Genomic DNA, 23286 nt, shown 5'->3' with positions numbered 1-23286 from the left:
ACCATAGTAAAACATCAAACATTAAAAACTTCTCTATATAGGGCTGCCTTCAGAGGTCTTCTAAAAGTCACATAGTTGTTAACTCCTTGACATCTTATGGGAGGGCGTTCCACAGGGTGATTGCCACTACTGAGATGGTCCTCTGCCTAGTTTCCTGTAACTTTACTTCTTGCCTCTCACCTGAACAGCTTCTACTTCCAACATGTCCTGTGCCTCATCCTCCATCTCTTGACTACTCAGACTCTTCCTGTTCCTCCAGCCCTGGCTCCTGCCTTGTGGGTGGCACAAAACCCCATAAATTGCTGGTGCCCTTTGCTGGGTCAGCCTCCAGCCTCCTTACCTCTGCCGCACACTCACCAGAGCCCTGCCAGTCCCTGACAATGGATCCAGCTTGCATTGCATTGCAGGGGGTTAAACTAGATGACTCTTGGTGCACCCTGCAACCCTACAATTCTATGATTCTGTGGAATTATGCTCCACCCTTCTTCTCCAGTAACCTGTATGTAGCTTTCTTTGTTTCTTGGCTATCTTTGTTACTTTATTCATCAAAATTCATATACACTCAGTTGGCAGAAACGCCTCTAAGTTGCCAATTGTTGGCAGTGTACAAATCTCTCCTTACATTGTTCAGCACTCCCTAAACAAGAATGGAAGATGTTGAGACAGTTGCATTTGATGTGAAATTCAGTGAAGTCCAGGCCTGTCATACAAATTTTCCCTTCCTACACGTTCCTCTCTTCCTCTTCTTTTACTGCAGCTAGAACAAGGGTGGCCATCTCTTTTGCTGGCTTAGCTGTACACATCCATAACAGCCATGTCCCCTATTGGCAGCTGTTTAGTCATGTTTCTGACATCCATCACTGCCCTCTAGAGGCATTCTATTTATCATGATGGCAAAAAATTTGGACACAGTCTATGTCCCTGTTTATCACTGCCTCTGAAAGAAGGATAGGGAACCTCGGACTCTCCAGGTGTTGCTGGAATTCCCTTCTCTAAACCAGATGTTGCTGAACTAGCACCATAGATTCTCCATCCCTGGTCTAGAGAAGGGAATTGTGACTGCTAAGCAGTACAACTATTTCAGACAGACAGACACAGTGCAACATTCTAGGAATAATATGTTTTCTTCATATTTACAAGACTTTGACTGGAAGATGTTCTTGGAATAGGGTAGGCTGACATATTTTCTGAACCTTGAAGGCCAAAATATCTACTACAGCCACATCTCTTCTGTACCAAAAATAAGACACAGTTGCATGCATAAGCAACTCCAGCTTTCAGACTACTGTGATTTGCCCTTCCTTGGACCTTTCTGTGACATTCCTGAGGTCTGTAGAAAGACGGAACTTTGGTATCATTCCCAGTAACATTCTGACAAATTCAACATGTCCTAATTGGCAGATCTTATGCTGATAACAGAACGACCCCTCCAAAGTTATGGTCAAAGGCAAATTTAGGGGAACACGACCTGTTTGGCCACTCTGGGCGCGGAGCCTTGGGGGGGTCAGCAGGGGTCGCTACAACTATGATGTAGAATGGAAAGCAAGAGGTCAAGGGTGCCAAATTTTGGCACCACACGAGGCAGCATTGAAATTTGAAACCCTGAGGTTCACCACTGCATTGGCCTGGTTCATAGGACACTGTGAGCCAAACCTTGGCTTAGCAAGACCCTATAGGTTCCTGAGGAGCTTGCTGCAGTTTTGCATTTTCCTGGTCCTCGTGGCTAAACCACAATGTTTTTGGCCTGGTGGGTCTGATCTCTAATTCCCATCACCCCTGCTGGCCAACTGTCAATCATATGACATCATGACACCCACCCGAGCAGCATGGATGGAACAAGAGTCTGCTTTGCTAGTGCAGTCCTCTCAGGGAGCACTCTCAAAACGCAGCGTCCAGCAGCTGGTGAGTGAAGGGTTCAATTCTGCTGGCTGCAGGGGTCTGCAGCATCCAGCAGAATTGAGCCATGTCCCCACCAATCAGCTGACATCACCCAGTGACATAATCTGATGGACACATGGACATGGTTTGGGGAAAATGGCCTCATGGGCCAGCTAGATCCTCTAGGCGGCTGCAAGTTTCCCACCTCTTAGCCCTGCTCAACACAGGGAGCAGCAAAGCACCTATGAGTTCCTCCCCCAAATCCCACAAGCTTGCATAGTCCTGCTAAACCAAGGTTTTGTTTAACATGCCATGCGAAGCAGCCCTATAGTGCCAGGGCTTACATTTCTATCAGTGATGCTTCTTTTCAAATCACCAGCACTAATGGGAAGAGAGATTTATTTTCTCTGCAACTCAGTTTGAAATCTACACACTGCTGTTTTAAAAGACTCGATGCTATGATACTGCCAGGGAAGGGAGCAAAGCCAGAGAAACTGCTTGAAGCCTCTAAAAGTTTATTACTGTACATGGACTGGGTGACAAGGAGAACACAAGTCAGCTGGTAAGGCAATGCTCCCGCCTCCATCCTCTCCAGAGATAAAAAGGAGGTGCCCTGCAGCAAATCTTGGGAGCAGAACAAACTATGCAGCACCGACTCAGCTTCTGTTATGCAATGCTCTGCGTTATAAAGGAGCACCCTGTGGACCCCATGAACTTGCCCATATTAGGCATAAGGAGACTGAACTGGAGTTTGCTAGTGCATGAAGAAATCTTGATGCAAGCAGCCTAAACCCATGCTTAGCCTTTTTATACTAGCTGAAATTAAACATGAGTAGATCCTTTAGCTGTTTAATTCATACGGGTATAAATTTAAAATGCGCAGAAAATAAAATAAAAAATCCAAACACACAGGAAACCAAAACTAACAAAGCAAAGATCAACAGAGACAAATGAGATGTTCTGCATTTGGGCAGAAACAACAGCAACCCTAAACCCAATTCCAGAGGTACTGGATGGGAGATCCTTGGCTCAGCAGTAGCATATATGAAAAAGATCTCAGAATTGTAGCTGATTCCATCAGCTGAACATGTATGCAGTTGCAAATAGAGACAAAGGTGACTGCATTAACAGAGCTATAGCATGCAAGTCACAAGATGTAATATTTCTGGTACATTCTGCACTAGTAGGACCTCACCTGCAAGAATAAGACCTCACCTGGAGTACAGTGTCCATTTCTAAGAAGAATACTGTATAGGCAAACTGGAATGGGTTCAAAGGAGGGCAGTGAAGAGAGTCAGTGGCATGAAAAAATAAGTCCTAGAAGGAAAAGTTGAAGGAACCAGGTACATTTAGCATTGAGAAGAAAAGACTGAGGGGTGACAGTGTCTGTGTCATGGTAGCACTCTTCAAATACTTAAGAGCTCTCAGGCTGTGTATGCACCAGAGTGCATATAGGCCAGACAGATCTGATTCTTCATGTGCGCATTTGTGCATATCTGCCCACACATTTTCAATTGAATCAATGTTCCCCATCCACACTAGTGGGCAGTGCTTGGTGGGATATATTTGCACCGTGTGCTGCTATCCCTTCAATTAGTACTTCCTCACATTCCCTAATTTCTAGAAACCTGAAGTCCGCTGTGTGCATGACTGCAGGTATTTGTTTGCCTGTGCATGCAGCCATTAAAAAAAAACGAGATACATGTTTTCTGATAGACCAGACTTGCACAAATAGCAGGTAAAAAAAAGGTGTGTGTGTTGCGCCCCCACTAGCAGCCCCCAGAGGAGCACCATTGGGAGCAGTTTTGACAATGGAACCAATTACAAAGGCTCGGACAAGCCATCTCATGAGGATGTTCTGAATTTCCTATTTGATGAAATTCCTGAATTGCAGGGCGTTGGACTAGATGATCCTTGGTGTCCCTTCCACTTCTACAATTCTAAGTTTCTATGAAGATGATCTGGTTCAGAAGAATGTTGCACTAGATGGTTTGTTTATTTATTTACATATTTATTATTACATTTATTACTAGTCCTTCACCAGGAGGTCCCAGGGTGGGTTACAATAATTAAAAAATCAGTATTTTAAAAAGTTAAAACAACTTGCAGGAATAGGGTGGATCCCGACTCAAACACCCCTCAGACTCAACATATCTGTCTTTTCCCAATAGCTCTATGCACCAATCACATATGAAAGTTATAACCCAGGAAAGCTACTATAATAACAACTGTAACTGATTTTGACCCAGCAATGCCACATCAGTTTCTAATGCCAGGTCTTCCGAGTTTATAATGATACAGAAAATTAAATATAATGCTAACACAAGGAGAGGAAGGAAGCAAATTCTATATCCCTCCAAACCCCCTTCCCAAAATAATATGCCCGTCTTCTCCCGCAGGGGTCTGGCCTCCTTCCACTGAGGCTGGCTCCAGTGGCTTTGCAGAGAGAAGTGCTGACTCCAGAAATATACAGTCATTCTCCTAAAAAAAGGCTTCTAAGAACTTAGTGCACATTTAGAGCTGCAGTCAGAGACTGATTGCACGAGAATAGAGAGTGTTCAACTTTGCCTTTTCCATCTTTTCTTCCATATGATGATAGCCAATGGCTGGTGGTGAGTCACCAGCAGGAGGAGACCTGGTCCTCTTTCTCTTGGCCACAGTGGATACCCCAAAAAATCCCTACTGCTCTTTCAGAAGTAATGCATTAGGGAGTATGGCTTTCTAGTTGTACCTTCTACTGTCCCCCTTTCAGGGCTACAAAATTCAAGAGCCCTTGTTTTAATGCCAGCTCCTTCAAACCTTACATGTTGGAAATGTTTTGTCTGGGTGTAAAGGCGAGGACAATGAATGACCTTAACCTTTCTTCCAGTTCACAACTGTGTAGATTCATAATCATTTTACAAGAGCTGAACTCTCTTCCGGGTCTCATATATTCCTTAGACTCTTCTAAGGAGTCAGAGTCTTCTGCATACACTACCTTACCAAAACCAAACGGGGGCATCCTTTATCACCACCCCTTTGCCTGTGCCATCGAGATGATCATTAAAGAGTTCATCAGAGTGTGGAGTGATTCTGCTGTGACCTGGCGATGCCTGCCAAGGGCAGAAAGAGGGTCAAATGAGGTGCAGTCCACACTGTGTGTGTGTGTGTGTGTGTGTGTGTGTGTGTGTGTGTACGATTCCCGCAAGCTAAACATTTCCTGGCAAGCAACTTGTGGGAACAACTGCCTTTCTCGCCTCCGCTTCTCCTCCATGAGGACTACGGGGCTGCAGAGAAGATCTTCCGCGAAGCGCAATCTAATGTCACAACACAGGAAAGTCCTCGCTCCAGCTTGGCCCGGATCAGCCCGAACCCGTCTGCAAAGTTGCAAGGGCGCTCTAGTCTAGCGACACATCTCCAACCACAGACGGCGCGGAAGGGAAAACGCAGCGAAACTCACCTGCTTCTTCAGCTCGGGACGACCCTCTCTTTCCTTGCCGCCGCTGCCGCCGAAGGGGGGCGCTCCGAGCCGGGTACTGGGGAGGGGGAAGCGCCTCTCCGGAGTCTCGCCGCCAGTACCGATGGAGGGTAAGATCCGGCTAAATTCTGGGGGTCAGATCCTCGCAGTCCCCCACGGGGTGTCCGTTGCCTGCGGCTGGTGTCTCCCTCTCCCGTGGCTGGCTGAGGAGCGAGGGGCTGCCCGGCTTCTCCTCCCCTCTCTAACTCTCTCCAACCCGCAGCGCCGGCGAGTCAACCCAAAGGGGTGGAGCTGGCTCGAGCGGCGGATCCGAAGTGGCTCCCGCAGGCGTCAAGAGTTGAAGACTCCCTGGGTGGGGCGTCGATCAATGCCGGGAGCCAGCAGAGGAGAAAGGCAGGAGCGGAGCGCGGGGCCCACGCCCAGCAGAAGCCCAAGAAGCAGCAGCAGCAGCAGCAGCCGCGAGCGGGAGAAGCCGGGAAGGGTCAGCCGCCGCCCTCGGCCACGTGCCCGCGCCCACCCGCTTTGCTCTCCACAACCGCGTGGGATTGCCTGTCGCCCCTCTCCACGGGAGCGGGCCCCGGAAAACCGGAAGGACACTCACTCTTTTGGTGGATAGAGCCGGCCATGATACTGGCAGTAACTTCACTGCTTTCCGAGTGAAGTTAGCCAGCCCTTCCATGAGTTGGGGTTGTAGCCTATGCTAGGCCTACTCCAGAGTGGACCCATTGATGTTAACGGACAGGACTAACTGAGGTTCATTAATGCCAATGGGTCTACTCTTGAGTCGAACTGAGTTGTCTGCTACCCTGGATGCTTTGACCCTCGTGCAAACCTCATGCTATGCCCAAGCTTCCTTCTTCAAGGGCTTGCAAAAAAAGAAGAGGAGGTATTTAGAATTCAAACCGTACTGCAATAAAACATGTATTATAAGAAATAAAAGCAGCAATAAAAACACAAATGTTAAATCAGTATGAATATTTAATACAGGCACGCCATACACCAGCCAAATGAAGCTTGTGGAGGCACCATGGGGGAGGGGGGCGGGACGGGACACACAGGGCACCTGGGGAGTGTTCAGCTCTTCCAGCTTCTGTGGTTGGGATGTTACCCCGTAGGGTTTTGTTTTGTTTTTTGGTCAGGCCGTTTTTATGCCAAACCCCCCCCCCCACTTGTGATCCTAAGCTCCTGTCTCACACCTGTCCCTATGCTCCACTGCTGGCAGCAGGGGTTGGAGGAGGTGCACACACCCAAGCAATATTGCTCCCAGAAGGGCCTCCTTTTGCTACAGCTCCATGACCCCAGTATTTGCTATTTCTATTGTCCATTCTTGGGCCTCCTTTGCAAGAGCAAGGCGGGTGGAACAGGCTGCAAGGCCCTTTATGACCTTGCAGTCTGCTAACAGAGGCGCAGTCTTTAGCATGGGGTTCTGGGAAAGTTCATGGCTGCTAGTGCAGCCAGCTCTTACTGTAAGGCATTCTCTCTGCCTCCCACTCTTTCTCGGACAGCGGGGTTGCTCACTCCCAGCATCTTGTAGAACAGGTTACTGGCTGGCGATTCCCCCCAAGGGCCTGTGGCTTTCCTTTGCTCAGCTACCAGAATGCAACTTTACTTTAATGTATTGCACTTTAAAAACTGAAGTCTTTCCCAGCTGCTGGGAATCAAGAGTGCTATAAAGTGTATGCTGGTTTGTTTGTTTATTAATGAATTATTGGGCGGTGTGTGTGTCTATATTTCTGTAGGATCTCTACATATACTCTATATATAGTGAGTGAGTGTATATACTCTATATATACAGATGTGAGTATGTATAACACACTATTATATAGTGTTTCCAGCTATCCTCTTTCATGTAGGGTGGTATATGAGAGAGAGAGAGAGAGAGAGAGAAGGTACTCTCCAATGCATAAGGAGGTAACAAAGCCACACAATTCTTTAGTGTCACCTTTTGTTTCTGTTGACTACCCCCTCAGCTGTGAGACATGGGGGGGGGGACGCATTAAAAACCATGCATCTGCTGTAATGCGTACATATGCAGTACATATGCATTGGGAAGCAGCAGATAGTTGTGACTTTGGGGTGTGTGTTTTTAATAAAATAGATGTATATGCAATTCCCAGATGACTCTACATGTGATTTTGACACGGAAGGGGTCTTATGACTATGGCAGACACCACAGATTCAAGCATGTCATTTGGCATCTGTAGTCAAAGTTGCAGGTCATATCGCCTTGTAAAATGCCTAACTTGAGCCTGCTAACTGTGTAATGAGAACTCCCTGTAATAGTCAACTCGGGTGGTGAGTACCGATAGAAATGGAGTGAAAACAGGGACACTGAGAAATGAGGAAGGCATCAGCTTGTACTTGGGGGTTTGTAGAAGCACATTTAAACAAAAAACAAAAAATATTCCCTGGTTACTAAGCATGCTCAGTAACCAAAAAATGTTGATTGACGGATGTCAATTGGAAAATAAAAATAGAAAATGGAGCAGGGAGGGAGAGAATGGAATGGCCTCCTGGAGGAGAGCATGGCTGGCAGGTTCATGCTTGGAGATGAGATTACATTGCAGCATTTTATTGCAAGTCTCAGTTGTAAACATATCATAAAAACAATGACAGTTGGCCTTTCCTAAAGACCTACCCTAAAGACTTGTGATGGGTTGCAACATAGCTTTATCTCACATGCAGCCAAAACTTATGCATGACCCAATGAATTTTATGAATAAATGTGAATAGGAGTGCAGCCTTTATCTATTTATTTAGAAAAACTTGTATACAGCTTACCACAGAAAACCCCCAAAGCTGTGTACAACATTGAAGTCATCTTATATTAAAAAGGAATGCCACAGGTGTCATCAAAAATATAGGAGGACTGGAACTAGAACTAATGGGGGAAATGGTTGTGTTTTTAACAAATGTCAGGTGCCCCCTGTGGCTGGTGCCTCCAAAATAACCAAGGGTGGGTATTGCAGAGCATTCCAAAGGGTAGGAGCTACCACAAAGAAAGCCAGGGGCTTTCAGTTGACATAACCTCCATAGTTCTCACTGACATTGGAAGAAACAGTTGTTGTTGCAAATTGTGCTTCGTTTGAAATCAAACCTATGGTAGGAATTTAAAGACCTGATGAAGTCAAGAATTTTGCCACAGGAAGACCTGGCAACTATGCATACTTAAGTGCCTTCCTCAACTGCAGTTCATTCTGACATGAGTAATGTTTAATCCACGAGAAAACCAATCCACATAGCAGCATTACAGATACTCAATTTACATCTGTTTTATTTAAAGAAAAATATGATCAGATTGCTCAAATGTTTTGTTGCTGTTGTTGCTGCACCTCTATCCTCAGTAATGGATGAAACAGGAGGTAGCATATTAGCATCATCAAGACTAGTGGTCACTGATATACAGCATGAGTCTGTCTACTCCACTTCTAAAGCCATCTAAGCTACTGGACATCACTACATCTTCTGGCAGTGAAAACCACAATCATTTTGTGAATAAGTGCTTCCTTTTGTCTGTCCTTTATATAAGCAAACAAACGTTGCTTACTGGGAACTTTTCAAGCAGTGAAAAGTTGCCTCAAGAAATTAAAACTGCCTCTGCTCAAAAGATGCTCCAGCTACTAGCATGTTTAAAAATGGGCTAGTTGCATCAGCAGAAAAGTTAAGACTCTCAAATCTAGTCTGTATAGCTCCAGGCTGTGGTTAATTTAACCACAGTTTGTTTGTTTGTTTGTCCAAAACCCTGCCCAGTGGCTATAGTATGTGAATTGCCAACGAACTTTGAACTGAAGGCATGATGTATTGTTGGCTTATGAATCTTGCTTTGTTTAGCTATGGCTTGCCAACATGTGTACACCTGGCAACCTTCATTAACCCTGATTTGTTTGGCTGTCCCACCCCAGTCACTCATCAAGGTACAAAAGCATGAGGCAAGAGGAGTTAAAGCCTTAGAGAAACAAACTATGGTTTATTTGATTGTGGGACAGTTCATAGTTAATTCATGGTTTGTTAAACAAACTACGGCTTAGTGTTATGTGCGAAACAGGCCTATGTTAAGAAAGCAGTTAATTGGTGCAGCAGAGAGCAAACTATTCTCATAAAATCTGGTAATAAACACATTCATGGGATTTCTGTAATACTGTACTGGATAGAAATTATGCATTCTTTCACAGTCTGTAAATTGCACAATATGGAGCCAAATTGTGTGCAGGCTTACTCAGAAGTAAGAGTATCTAAACTGAGTAGGACTTGCTCCCAGCTAACTCTGCATAGAATATTAGCCTTATATATGTATAATTTTAATTTTGTTGCACAACTCTTCACAAATCCTAATTATGGCCACAATGAACTTAATCAGGCTTGAGCACAATCAGTATAATTTGAAGGTGTGCTTCAGAATGGTGTTTAAATTCAGCTACAAATTGGAAATGGCTACACAGTGAGCAGGATAAAGAAACAGACGCAGTCCAAGTTTATGGGTGAAATGTTAATGTACAAAATTCTTCACTGATTAAAGCGAGATTTCAAAACGACTCTGCCAGAATAGCCAAGTTTACAAAAAATCAGTATTAGAAACCTGGCAAGCAGCAAAACCAACAGAGAATTTTGTGATACCATAAACACTGGCAGATTTATTGTGGCACGAGTGGGTTTCCTTTATTTATGGCTATATCCTATGCTAGCAGCCTTGGCGAGAGCACATGAATCATGTGACATTCCCAACACAAGAACAGCTGACATAAAAAAGAGCTATCAGGTATGAATAAAGTAAAGTAGGTATTATTGCAGTGGGTTGGGAGTACAGCTTTTTTTTTTTTACACCAGTGAGCAGTGACAGTAGAAATGAGGGAAGAAGAATGACGCTTTCTTTTCAAAAGCTGGCTTTCTTATTTCCGTTCTGTAAATTACCACCTGCATATATGATAGGGATAATCTTGTTCGACCGAGGGTAGTGGTGTAGTGGCTAGACTGTTGGGCTCTGGAAACCTAGGTTCAGTTCTCTGCACAGTCATGAAACTCACTGGGTGACTTTTGGCCAGACACTTTCTCAACTTAACCTACCACAAAGGTTAATAGGGTTGCATTGATGTATAAAGGGGGCATATATTATATACTGCCCAGAGTTTATTGGATAATGATTATTAAGAATATAAGAATGGCCTGCTGGATCAGGCCAGTGACCCGTCCAGTCCATCATCATCATCATCATCATCATTTTATTTGTATACCGCCTTTCCATAGTTAAAACAATGCCCAAGGCGGCTTATAACATGACAAGATTTACATAATTACTAATATAACAAAAATCATTAAAAAAACCTAAAACACATCAAAAGGTACACAACCAAACAGAAAACAATTTCCACAGAAATCATAAAATCTAAAGCTAAAAATACAACTTTAATATCAATTACAATTTAAAATGACATAGATAAAAAATAAAAGCAATTTTAAAAAGGAGCCCTCTCTGTCAAGCAGCAGCCGCCGCCGCCCTTTATGGAGCCTGCCAGGCCCCAGCCCAAGCCAGGTGGAGAGAGGCAGGGCAGAGCCCTTCAGGCTCCCAGCAGGCAGTCCTGGGCAGCAGCAGCAGCAGCAGCAGTAGTCCTTTATGGACTGCTTGTTCTCACAGTGGCCAACCAGATGCTTGTGGGAAACCAGCAAGCAGTACCAGAACACAAGAACAATTTCCCTCCCGTGGTTCCCAGAATCTGGTATTCAGAAGCATTGATGCCTCCTGCTGTGGAGGCACAATGTGGAGGCTACTAGCCATTGACAGACTTATCCTCTATGTAATATTGTAAATACTGTAAATAATAATTAGAATGGTTGGGAGGGTTGCTGCATCTACAGGTATGTACAGGTGGGAACTGATGCAGTGTACAGGTCACTAGATGCCCCCAAAAAAGGAAAAGAGAGAAAGGGAGATGTTTTGAGGTACAGGAGACAGCACAAGCACACCTTGAAGCTCCAGGCCAAGAGATAGGAAGAGATAGATTGCAACACCTGGAGAAAGCCAGTATGAGATTCATATCTGATAGATAAATAGTAAACTGCACAGGTTTCCCTCCACTTACACTCTTCCTCCTCAGCTGCCTCCCAGATGCTTGGCTGCCTCCCAAACAAATGAAAACAAAATTCTTTTGAAGCTTCCAATTTTCCAGCCAGTGCTGCCAAGAATAGCAAGTGCTGTCCAGCTTCAGGCAACTGGTGCTTTGTGCTCTCCACCTTTCTGCCTGTTATCAGCAGAGCCAAGAGGACACCAGGCAACCTCTGCACTGGCCTCACTTCAGCCAACATCCATAATGTGGTGGCGCAAGAGCATATTATACAGCCAGCTCAGCTGATGATGTCACTGTTTATTTGTATTTGTATTATTCATTTGTATTTGTATTTATTATTTACATCCTATTAATCATAGGTCCTCTGGGCAATAAAATTTCCAAGCAGATTATAAAAGGCAAAAACACAGTGAACATATCATAATTAAATTTAGAAACAGCATAGATTTTTAAAAACCCTATAGCTACGCTCAAAATTACCTAGTCAAATGGACAGCTAATAAGATGTAAAAATGTAGAGCTGAGAACAACACAATCGCAATAAAAGCAGGCAAAAGATCCATATCAGTCTGACATAATGTTAATTAAGAATGAAAGAGTGATAAAATAATGTTAAAAAGACCTGGAAGCAGGAATGAAACTAGGCTTTATTTTAACCGGGTCAAAGACCCAGTTTGGGACACCCCCCACACACATTTGTATACACACAGAGAGAGGCTGGGAGCCTCAGTGGTGACCCTCTGGAGGCTTTGCCCGGGGCAAAAAACCCAGCAACCTCCCCTGTAGTTATGGCACTGCTTGGAATAACAGAAGGGCCAGATTCAACTAACTGCAGAAGCCTGCACTAGGACTTCCACTCTACTGCTCCCCTTTTTGGGGGGAGTTGGGAGAAACCCCAGAACACTGCGAGGGGGTAGAAAAGGGGAGATTGTTCTGTTGGGCAAGCAGAAATGTTTGCACTGATGGGACGTTTGTAACAGGGTGATGTTGAATTTCTCCTGACGTCTTTGCCTGGCACAAAAAAGGCCATCACTATATGCTTTTTTTTAAAAAAAAAGTAGTCTTGAGTTTGTTTTTTTGTTTTTAAAGTGATTAATAATAACAGCAAAGACACCAGGCAAGCCTCTCTTGGTAGAGATTCCATAAACTGAGGAGAGGGCACCACTGAGAAGGCTCTTCTCAGCTCTTAAATAACAAACTTTAGACTTCTCTCTGTAAACAGCAAAAGTGACTTTCTCAGCTGTTTGAGATAAAGCTGTGGAAGAAGGAAAGTAATGTTATTCTGGGATTTCAAAAGAGAGACTCCCATATCTAAGGTGCTTCCAGATGGATGTTTATTGTGAAATCAGTGCTGCTCATGCATGTAAGATTTTTTTCATCATCCAAACAACACTGTAATGAATGATCAAAGGCTGGCCCCTACTTTTTATATATTTAATCTGGAATTTCCTCTTACCATGGAAAATCTGATGAGTAAAAACAAGCTTCTTATACATTTGCAGTCACTGCTAGCGTGGAAGCTCATTAGCACGTGGGGGGGTTTGTCACATGTATTGTGACGTTTTGGTGGTTGGCTCTAAGGCCACACCCCTGCTTCCAAGGGCTCACCTGGGAGTACACCTAGCCATTTGTTTCCAGGTGTCCAAAATATATGAATATGCTTATTTTCACCAACTGCTGTGTTCTAGAGGCATGTTTGAACTTTAGCAACCTGGTCAGAAAGAGCTGCTCTCACAAGTCCTTGGTAAGGTATCCATGGGGGATTACTTCAGGGAGTAGGACTGCAGTACGTACAGTGGGACTTAATTTTCGTTAAATTGAAAATACCAAGTTGTTGTGCAAGGCCTCTTTATTATTTTTGGGCAAGCCTTGGGAAAAATATCACCTTTGTGCAAAACTGCAGTATTAATTTTTTTTAAAAAAGAAAAAAACTAATATGGATATTGCCTCCCTGAAAGCATGGGAAACATAAGTACATTTGGTAACATCTGCTCTTGCACTTTTGTGCACTTCCTTTATAATAAATAAATAAATAAATAAATGTGTGTATGCACTAGTACAGAAATATCTGCATACATGCATACATGCGTGGTCCAGAAAAAGGCAGTGAAGGACAAAAGAGGAGTGAGTGAGGAGTAGGAGAAGCCCCCCCTCCACACCTCTGTACACATTCCGTCAGGCTCCTCCCACTGGTGTGGACAGCAGTCAGCAGAATAACAATGAATATCCAAGACTGAAGCACAGAAATGTGTTGAAAGCTAATATGCCAATTGCACATACAGCAAAATCAGAACTGAATGAACCATTTGTGATGTGAGGCTCACATCTGGAAGCATCCCTGTCCATTGGGAAGCAATCGTACTTAACACTGATTTTATGCTTTCTGGCATGATAAACATAAACAGCATGAACTCTGTTTTCCACCGGCAGTGGTCTGCAAAAAACTTAAGTGGTAACTGGTCCTCGAGACTGAAACTCCCTTCTGATCAATCTCTTTTAGGAGATGAATAAAGATAGCTTATAGGATTTACATCTGCTCTGGGAAGGAAAGAAGAGCCCATTGGAGTAGCCTTCATCCCATTGTTATACTTCAGTATTTATTTCCTACTTGTAAAACAGGAGTAATAACGGCTTTCCACACAATACAGTTGTAGGAACAAAATACGTAACTATTATCCGCTATCATTAGTCAGGTAGTAATGGGAGCTGTAGTTTGTTAAGGGTGCTGGGAATTGTAGCTTGGTAAGGGGCAAGCTAGTTTCCAGGATTCTTGGGGGGGAAGCCATGTGTTTTAAATTTGGTGCAGATGTGACGCCAGAGACACAGTGGGCAAGATGTTTATCTTTACTTAATTTCAGTTGTGTATCCTACCTTTCAGCAGGAAATTCTCAAGGCAGCTTACATTCACTTCATAAAAACCCATAGTTTCAGAGCACATTTGTGAACAAAATAAATGAGCCCTTTTCTAAGCAGCTGAGCCTGTTCTTCAACTTGGCAGCCTGCCTGGGAGATGGGTTTCCGTCACAGCGGTGCTGGTCATCAAATCCACATGCTGGCAGTCAGTCATGTTAGTGGTTTGTTGGGTCATCCTTCCTTGCAGGCCCTGTCATTGGTCGCCTTTGGCAAGCAGCCCAGAGGGATGTTCTTATATGGAAGCTTTTTTTATTATTATTTGGGCACTTGTGGCAGCATTGAAAAGCTCATGGAAGCTGACAGCACTTGAGGAAAATGTGGACGAGTGGGTGGGGGAAACTCTTGATAGCCAACCTGTTTGTCGTTTCCATTATGAACAATTATTTAAAGCAGCATTTTGGTCTAGTATTCCTGTACCCTTCAAGAAATGCTCTGGTGCCTCATGCACCAGCTTATTTTATCTGAGAGAAGGGTGAGCAACAGCAGCAGTGCCTTATCTCCTGTATTTAGAATAGTTAGTGAGGTCATACTCTCTGGAGCAGGGAGATGTAAACACTTCCCAGCACTTCACCCTCTTGCTGTCTTGGCTCCTGTGTGTTGTTTAGGCTGTGGGTAGCCTGTTCCGGTGTGAAAGTCTCCTGTCTTCTTCTCTGAGCAAAACACACAGCCAAGGTCAGGACCAACTAAAGATAGATAAGTGGAGCTTGGAGAATCTCTCCCCATATAACAGACCTGTGTGCTGATTAGTCCAAACGTAGCATAACCTATGTAGCATAGCCAAATGACATGACAGCATCACAAACTTCCCCATGCTGATGTGCATGTTTGTCGTGGTCATTTAAATAATAATAATAATAATATGCACAATATGTTGAAGATGGCAAGGATATAGGAACTTCCCATTTCCTCCATGTTTGTTTATTCCTCACTTTCTTCTCTTGACCTATATCCTCATTCACACAGATAACTTCATGTACCCCTACAGCAGAGCGGACCTTGTTGATCTTCTGTAATATGGCGCCCTGTCCAAAATTTGGTGCCCCCAAATGGATCTTCTCAATTTTGCACCTTCTCAGTTTGGCCCCCTGTGCGGGAGAGCTACCAGCACCACACTAAATCTGGTGCTGCCCATAGGCAACAATTTAACAGAGTCTTATAGGCAACAAGGGACGCGGGTGGTGCTGTGGGTGAAACCACAGAGCCTAGGACTTGCAGATCAGAAGGTTGGTGCTTCAAATCCCTGCGACGGAGTGAGCTCCCGTTGCATGGTCCCTGCTCCTGCCAACCTAGCAGTTCGGTAGCACACCAAAGTGCAAGTAGATAAATAGGTACCGCTCCGGCGGGAAGCTAAACAGTGTTTCTGTGCACTGCTCTGGTTTGCCAGAAGCAGCTTAGTCATGCTGGCCACATGACCCAGAAGCTGTACGCCGGCTCCCTCGGCCAATAAAGCGAGATGAGTGCCGCAACCCCAGAGTCGGTCACGACTGGACCTAATGGTCAGGGGTCCCTTTACCTATAGGCAACAAAGGTGTATAGTGTATAGTGAAAGGTTCAGCGACCATTGTATGTTTCCATTTCTAAACAGACTTGCAGACAGAATGATTTTTTAGTTCAATGGGGGTTACTCCCAAGTAAGTATCTAGGTGACCTGTTGATTTTATTGCATGCTAGTGGTTAGCTGCTGTGAAACAAGATAAGTTATTACATCACTGTAATAAGCAGGCTTGAGCATTTACATGGTCAGCCTTCCCCAACTTCAAATAGCACAGATGTTGTGTTTCCTTACCACTAACTGCTACAGTTCATGAGTACAAGGCCCTAGAGACAGGATTTGGGCGAGATGGATAATCAGACTGATCCAGCCCAGCAGTTTCCTTTAAACCATGTCCCACTTCAGCCAGCTCTGCCAGTTCCCCCTTGGGGAAGGGAGGGGGGGAAAGCCTCACTAGCCTCCAACCCCTGAATTAAACAATGTACGATTTCAAAGTATTCCAGATCCTGTTGCGGATCTTCTCTGAGTCTTCAGGGACAGGTCATTTCGTTTATGTACAATTCAAAAAACATATTAGTACACTAAATCTTGTTATGCAGACCACAGTTGTGTATGCTGGCCTCCTCTGTCTGCACAATGCATTCCTGCTCCATGATTATTAGTGTCTCTGTGTGGTGATGAAGGAACAGAGATAGGAGACAGACTTGCCTCTCTTCTCTCAGAAGAGTAGAAAGAAAAAGCATCCCACATGCATCAGCATGTAAAGAAACCGCCTGGAAAGTTTTGTTGTGGGAACCATCATGCTTAGAGTCATTTAGCCACAGATAAAACTCATGCAGAGATAACGCAGGTGAAACAGTTTCACAGACAATTGATGTGAATCCTTTGACGGAGGAATTTCAAGAGGCGGGTCTAAGAGTTCTCCCACAGAATATTCCCTTGTGCTGGTTTCACCCATGTGGCTCTATGTCCTTCAGCTAGGATGAAGGCAAATACTTGAGATGCTGTGCCTATGTGGATCCTGCTCAATTACAGTACAATTCTAGACAAGTCTGCTCAGTAGTTTGTCTCTTTGAGTTCAATTGGGCTTACTCCCTGGTAAGTGGGCATAGGATTAGAGCAGAAGTCGAAAGAGGTGCATGCTTTTAGGTTGCACGGCCCCATCCAGAACCAAAGCACTGTCAAATATGGCTGAAGTATGTAAGCTTGAAATGCAGCCACAGTTTGGAACTTCCAAGTCACATTTATTTAAATAGAAGCATTCAGTGCATGCTTATTTGTATCTCTCCCACTGAAACCAATGGGGGCAACAGTGCTTAATGTTGGTTAGATATTAGGCCATGTGCTCTGCGAATGATCAGTGAGTGGCAGAAACTGTGGTGGTGTTTTTGCACTATTCTAGTTAACTGGTATCCATGCTTTAGAATGCCACATTTAAGTGCTCAGCCCAACAAGGCTAAAAACAGATTCTTTCTGAAACCTGAAATAGCTCCATTCTACAACCCGTATTCCAAAACCACAAAGACTCTTGTGGCACCAGATTTATTGTAGCATAAGCTTTCATGGACGAGTGACCATGCTATTTAGTCCGTGAAAGCTTATGCAACCCAAGACCCTTATCGGTAATGTTTATACGTGGTGCATTTGTGATATTTTTATGGACGTTTTGTATATTTATAATAAAAAATAAGCTTATGATACAATAAATCTGTTACTCTTTAAAGTGCCCACAAGACTTGTTTTGCAGCAACAGATTGGAAGTTAAAAAATTCTGGAAATTGTTACTATGGCCCACGTCTCCCCAAAACACAGCAGTTCATCCTTCATTACATTCCAGCACCCTGAAACCCACTAGCAGACATTAATTCTTGAGTACATTCCTGCACTCAATAATATCTAACACCACCATGACATGAAATAACAATATTGTACACAGTTAAGCTTAGCTGAGAAACTACGCCAAGTAGAAATTTGTAGTTATAAACTACCACTTTAGTTACAAGAAGAAATAACTTTTCTGTTACTGCACAATACTGGCTGGGGAAAGTCCATATTAAAGTTCATATTTTTAAAATTCAGAGAACAGGAACAGAAGTTTTCCCTTTAACATGTGTGGAAAATTAATTTTTGCCATTTCTGCCAGGCAGGTACTGACACAGTTTATTAGTCTGCATAATCTGTGAGACCAGATTTGTCATATCCTGTTTGTGTGGAAGCGATAAACAAAAGTTTGAAAACAGGACTACTTGTCAGGGAGCCAGAACTGATCACAGCTCTCTATCGCATATGTAAGGTAAAGGTAAAGGGACCCCTGACTGTTAAGTCCAGTCGTGGATGACTCTGGGGTTGCGGCGCTCATCTCACTTTATTGGCTGAGGGAGCCGGCATTTGTCCGCAGACAGCTTCCGGGTCATGAGGCCAGCATGATTAAGCCGCTTCTGGCAAACCAGAGTAGAGCACGGAAACGCCATTTACCTTCCCGCCAGAGCGGTACCTATTTATCTACTTGCATTTTGATGTGCTTTCAAGCTGCTAGGTTTGCAGGAGCTGGGACCGAGCAACGGGAGCTCACCCCTTGCGGGGATTCGAACCGCCGACCTTCTCATCAGCAAGCCCTAGGCTCTGTGGTTTAGACCACAGCGCCACCCGCATATGTACTCTATGTCAAATCTGGTCATGGAAAGATTGTGGAAGTAACTGATGGAATAGGAAACAGAAGCACTCAAACATCAATTGTTTCTTAATGTAATACAGTGGTACCTCAGGTTAAGTATTTAATTCGTTCCAGAGGTCCGTACTTAACCTGAAACTGTTCTTAACCTGAAGCACCACTTTAGCTAATGGGCCCTCCCGCTGCCACCGCGCTGCTGGAGCACGATTTCTGTTCTCATCCTGAAGCAAAGTTCTTAACCCTAGGTACTATTTCTGGGTTAACGGAGTGTGTAACCTGAAGCATGTGTAACCTGAAGCGTATGTAACCTGAGGTACCACTGTATCAGAACAGGGACACCTGAGCCTTGAGAACAGAATTTAAGAATTTTTGTACACTGTGCGTCATTCTTTTTAAAATCACTAAAATTTGCTCATTACTGTACCTTGAAGCAGTGCTTTTTTCAGGGGGTACTCAAGAGTACTCAGTACCAGCACCTCTTTTTGTTGTTAAAAAGTGTGGCACTTACTGTAACAACTTCATGGTGGGTACCGGCACCTATTTTTCTAGGAAAAAAGCACTGCCTAGAAGTACATCCAGGATTTCCCTTGCTTCCAGATTAGGATACCTTCCCATCTCACAACTTGGACTAGAACCCAAAGTCCAAGCTTTTTTAAGGGCAATTTGAATTTCATATGCATTGCACAACCTACTTAGAAGCAAATTGCTCCCACTTTCCATCCATACACAAAGCTACAAATGAGCTCGAAGGCATTTCCAGTGTCAGGTGTGAAAATGCTCTTACCTCTCCAAACCAAATCTCATTTATGCACTTTCCTGTTTGGCCTGCTCAGGTTTGTTGATTCCAAGTCAGATGGTGTATTTTAGCATTTTCAACATTCATGGCATACGCAGATCCCTGCAAACTATGTACAGAGAATAGTTTAGAGGTGACATATGCATCTAAAGCTTTCCACACACATATGCCACATCCCAGCAAAGCAAATCAGAAATTAGATCAGCAGAGATTTGGGCTCATTTGCCCTAGACCCACCCACCCTCTGTTGCTCTCCTCTCTCCCTTGGGGTCCATTATTGATTTTGCAGGGACAGGCTTCAGCCTTGAGAAAAAGTGGTTTCCTCAAGCCACCAACCTGACACAGCTCCTATAAAATCCTTGCTGTTTAGCATGTTTGGGCTTCAAGGCTAGAACTAATCAACCAGAGCATCAGAGAGGACTCAAAGCCTAAAATATGGAGAGTGCAATAATTAAAACTGGCCAACCAAGAGGCAATGAAAAGGGAAGAGAGCAAAGGCGGGTGGGCCGAGGCCAGCAAGCCCAGATCTCTGTTGATCTAATTTTTCTTCTGCTGCCTAGGAATGCAAGCTGGCTCCCCCACAAGCTCTGGCCTGTTTCTGTTACTGCCTGAGAAATCCTGGTTTATACATTAACACCAGCTCCTTCTGGGCCCTTCTCTGTTGATCACATGCCTGACCTTATTAAGCAAGGCATTTCCAGTACTTAATTCATAAAATGAGACGTTCTGGGGCTAAAGTCTGTTTGGAAGTCCTAGCCTCTGACTTGGAAAGTCTTTCTCTCAATCCAAGCTTATGTGGGTGCTGATTCTGAATACCAATCACTGGGTAGGCAAAGAATCTCAGGCTGTGCTGAGAGCCACACCTTTCTATTATTTCATAACTTCCAAGGCTCAGGCCTGGCATAAAGTAAAAGTTCTGGGACTACCCTGACAGCACACAACATCTTTGCTCAGAGACCTGCACTGGTTGCTATTTTGCTACTGGGCCAAGATGATGATGATGATGATGATGATGATGACTGATTAAATTTATATAGCAACCTTCACCTGAAGTTCTCAGGACAGTTCACAGCATAAAATACAGAATAAAGCCACAAAGAACATAATGCTTACACACCTCCAGCTCTCTACCACCTCACATCCCGAGACATTCTGCTTCACTGTGGAACAGCCCTGCTACATGTAATATCTAGATCCGCCTGCTATTGAACCAAAACCCATTTCCCTGCAATTTCCACTTATTTCGTCTGCTCCATCTTCTGCCTCACAAACTTTCAGATAATTCATACCCGCAATCATGTCTCTCCTTAATCTTCAATTAATCTTAATGTTCTGCCTCGGTCAGACCACACCTGGAATACCGTGTCCAGTTCTGGGAACCACAATTTAAGAAGGATATTGACAAGCTGTAATGTGTGCAGAAGAGGATAATCAAGATAACCAAGGGTCTGGAAACCAAGGTGGAATCTACACACATATAAAAAAACGCTGTGAAAATGCTTTTTAAAAAAAGTTTTGAAAAAAATATATTGAATTTGCTATAGCTCTCCATCGCCATCTAGTGCCACAAGCATATATTGCACTTTACGACACACTTAAAATGTTTTATTTGCAGCTGTATAGCCAAGACCTCAAGCCTTATGAGAAAACAATGACTGAGGGAGTTCCAGGCAATGCTTTGCCTGGAAAAGAGAAGACTTGAGAGGAGATATGATAGCAATAGCCATCTTCAAATATCAAAAGAACTCCAGGTACTGCAATTTGAAATATAGAGTGTCCTGATCAAGGGAAGTCATAAGTCCTTCTCTATTCTGCCTTGGTCAGACCACATCTGGAATACTGGGTCCAGCTCTCGGCACCAGAGTTTAAGAAGGATATGGACAAGCTGGAACGTGTGCAGAGATGTTTAGTTTGGCTAGGAGGAGATGGAGAAGAGATGTGATAGCCATCTTCAAATATCTAAAGGGCTGTCACATGGAAGGTGGTGCAAGCTTGTTTTCTCCTGCTCCAGAGGATCGGACTCACACCAATGGCTCAAGCTGCAAGAGAGGAGAGTTCAACTAAACATCAGGAAGCACTTTCTGACAGTAAGAGCTGTTTGACAGCGGAAAGGACTCCCTCACAAGGTGATGGACCTGGGGTACCAATTTCAATAAAACACTGGGGGGGGGGGGGAGAGCAGGTAAGCCCCGCCCTACATAATCGATCAGAAGATGTGTTGTACACACGCCATTTGAATAGCAACGCCCATTAATTTTTGGTGGCTCAAATATATTTACAAATATTCCTATGTGGTGGTGGACTCTCCTTCCTTGGAGGTTTTTAAGCAGAGGTTGGATGGCCCCCGCCATGGCTGCTTTAGTTGAGAGTCCTGCATTGCAGGGGGTTGGACTAGATGACCCTCGGGGGTCCCTTCCAGCTCCACAATTCTGTGATTCCACAACTAAACATACCCACACTCTTTCCCCACGATATCAAATCCAATTCAGCACCGTCCGAGGGCTTTAGGGAACGGGCAACCTGTACGTTGTAAGAAAGCCAAAATCCGCGAAGGCACGTCCAGACCCTAATGAAGGGGAGAACCGTCTACACGCGTTACTCCCTCGCCCTTTTCTCCCTCCGCTGCGTCGTCTGAATGAGACGTTCCCGCCTCTGCGAAGGCATCGGCCCAGTGCACATGCGCAGAGCTACCGCCCGGGCGACTTTTGCAAACACCTGGCAGTCGGCAGCTGCAACAGGGAGTCCTTTTCCCGCTCAGTTTCCCTCCTGACTGAGTTTGCCACATCAACCGCTCCGCGGCCAGTTTGTGCGTGATTTCGCGCAGCGGCCGGGGCAGCCAGCTGGCCGGCGAGAGCCAGGCAGGCTGCAGGCAGGAGGCCGCCGCGCTGCAGGACACCGAGGCCGAGGGACTGGGGGAGAAAAACAAGCCCATAAACTCTATATGGGAGGAAGGAAATTCCCCGCCTGAGCGAGATTCCAGCCCCCTGGAAAAAAGTAAAATAAAAAAGCCTCGTGCCAGAGAGAAAGAAAGAAAAGAGCGCGGAGGAAAGAAAGAGTGCGGGTGGGTTCCCTACGCGATGAATGGATAGAATCGAGAGGGTGGGGGGACGTTGCTGTGAGGTCTGCGGCCGTCGTTGGGGGGCCAGACCTCCAGAGTTCAGCCAAGTCCCGGATCCCGAATGCAATACCAGAATCCTGAGGGAAATAAAAGTTAAAAAGAAGGGCACTTTTCACCACTGCCATGGTCCACGCATGTGGGATTAGGAAGGGTACCTCTGTCAGGTCAGTGGACATGACCCTGCTCAGAAGTTAGCTTCTTTCCTTATACAGTGGTACCTCAGGTTACATACGCTTCAGGTTACATACGTTTCAGGTTACAGACTGCTAACCCCGAAATACTACCTCGGGTTAAGAACTTTGCTTCAAGATGAGAATAGAAATCATGCAGCGGTGGCACAGCAGCAGCGGGAGGCCCCATTAGCTAAAGTAGTGCCTCAGGTTAAGAACAGTTTCAGGTTAAGAACGGACCTCCAGAATGAATTAAGTTCTTAACCCAAGGTACCACTGTATACTTTCCTTCATTATGCACCTTGAGGCACCAGGCAAAAATGTTCTTCTTCAACCAGGCCTTTGCCTGATAGACATCCAATGTGTTGGGGAGCAGGGTTATTAAGTTGTTTTTGTTCTATTTTTATTATGTATTTTGTGTTTATATATTGTGATTTAATGTAACCGTCCCGAGACCTGCAGGTATAGGGAGGTATACTAGTACTACTACTAATAGAATCCTCCTGCCCTCAGCTTGGTGATCCAAACCGTAAACGCTTCTTCCTGGCGCTGACATATATTATGCAACATAAACATCGCCTTTCTCCAGAATTCATCCACAGGTAGGGCTAATCCATTACTTTTGGAAATGTGCATTTCTGAGCAGATGAGTGAAAAGTGGAACACAGGAGCAGGGAATCTTTGGCCCTCCAGATGTTGCTGAACTATGACTCCCTCCAACCACAGTTCCCA

General features: G+C 44.6%; 2 protein-coding genes across 5 annotated transcripts in view; one reads left to right on the top strand and one right to left on the bottom strand.

The window, feature by feature from the left end:
• SEMA3B (semaphorin 3B) overlaps positions 1-21893 on the bottom strand; it is a 71393-nt gene extending 49500 nt beyond the window's left edge. Inside the window, exons 1-2 of one of the 2 annotated variants that reach the window (XM_080996440.1) lie at positions 21720-21893; positions 19255-19375 (exon numbers count right to left, since the gene is read on the bottom strand). The gene's annotated coding sequence lies outside the window, so the exon portion shown is untranslated. Of the gene's footprint in view, positions 1-5317; positions 6270-19254; positions 19376-21719 lie in introns of those variants that run through there. The other variant, XM_080996439.1, reaches the window with a different exon arrangement.
• Positions 21894-22000: 107 nt separating this feature from the next.
• SLC38A3 (solute carrier family 38 member 3) overlaps positions 22001-23286 on the top strand; it is a 166688-nt gene continuing 165402 nt past the window's right edge. The window contains exons 1-2 of one of the 3 annotated variants that reach the window (XM_080996453.1): positions 22001-22260; positions 23068-23156. The gene's annotated coding sequence lies outside the window, so the exon portion shown is untranslated. Of the gene's footprint in view, positions 22328-22357; positions 22549-23067; positions 23157-23286 lie in introns of those variants that run through there. The other 2 variants (XM_080996451.1, XM_080996452.1) reach the window with 2 other exon arrangements.

The sequence above is a fragment of the Podarcis pityusensis genome (genome assembly GCF_964106645.2).
Source record: "Podarcis pityusensis genome assembly, chromosome: 2".
Classification (NCBI taxonomy): domain Eukaryota; kingdom Metazoa; phylum Chordata; class Lepidosauria; order Squamata; family Lacertidae; genus Podarcis; species Podarcis pityusensis.
The sequence above is the reverse complement of the archived record's forward strand: the minus strand, read 5'-3'. Positions and strand labels throughout refer to the sequence as shown.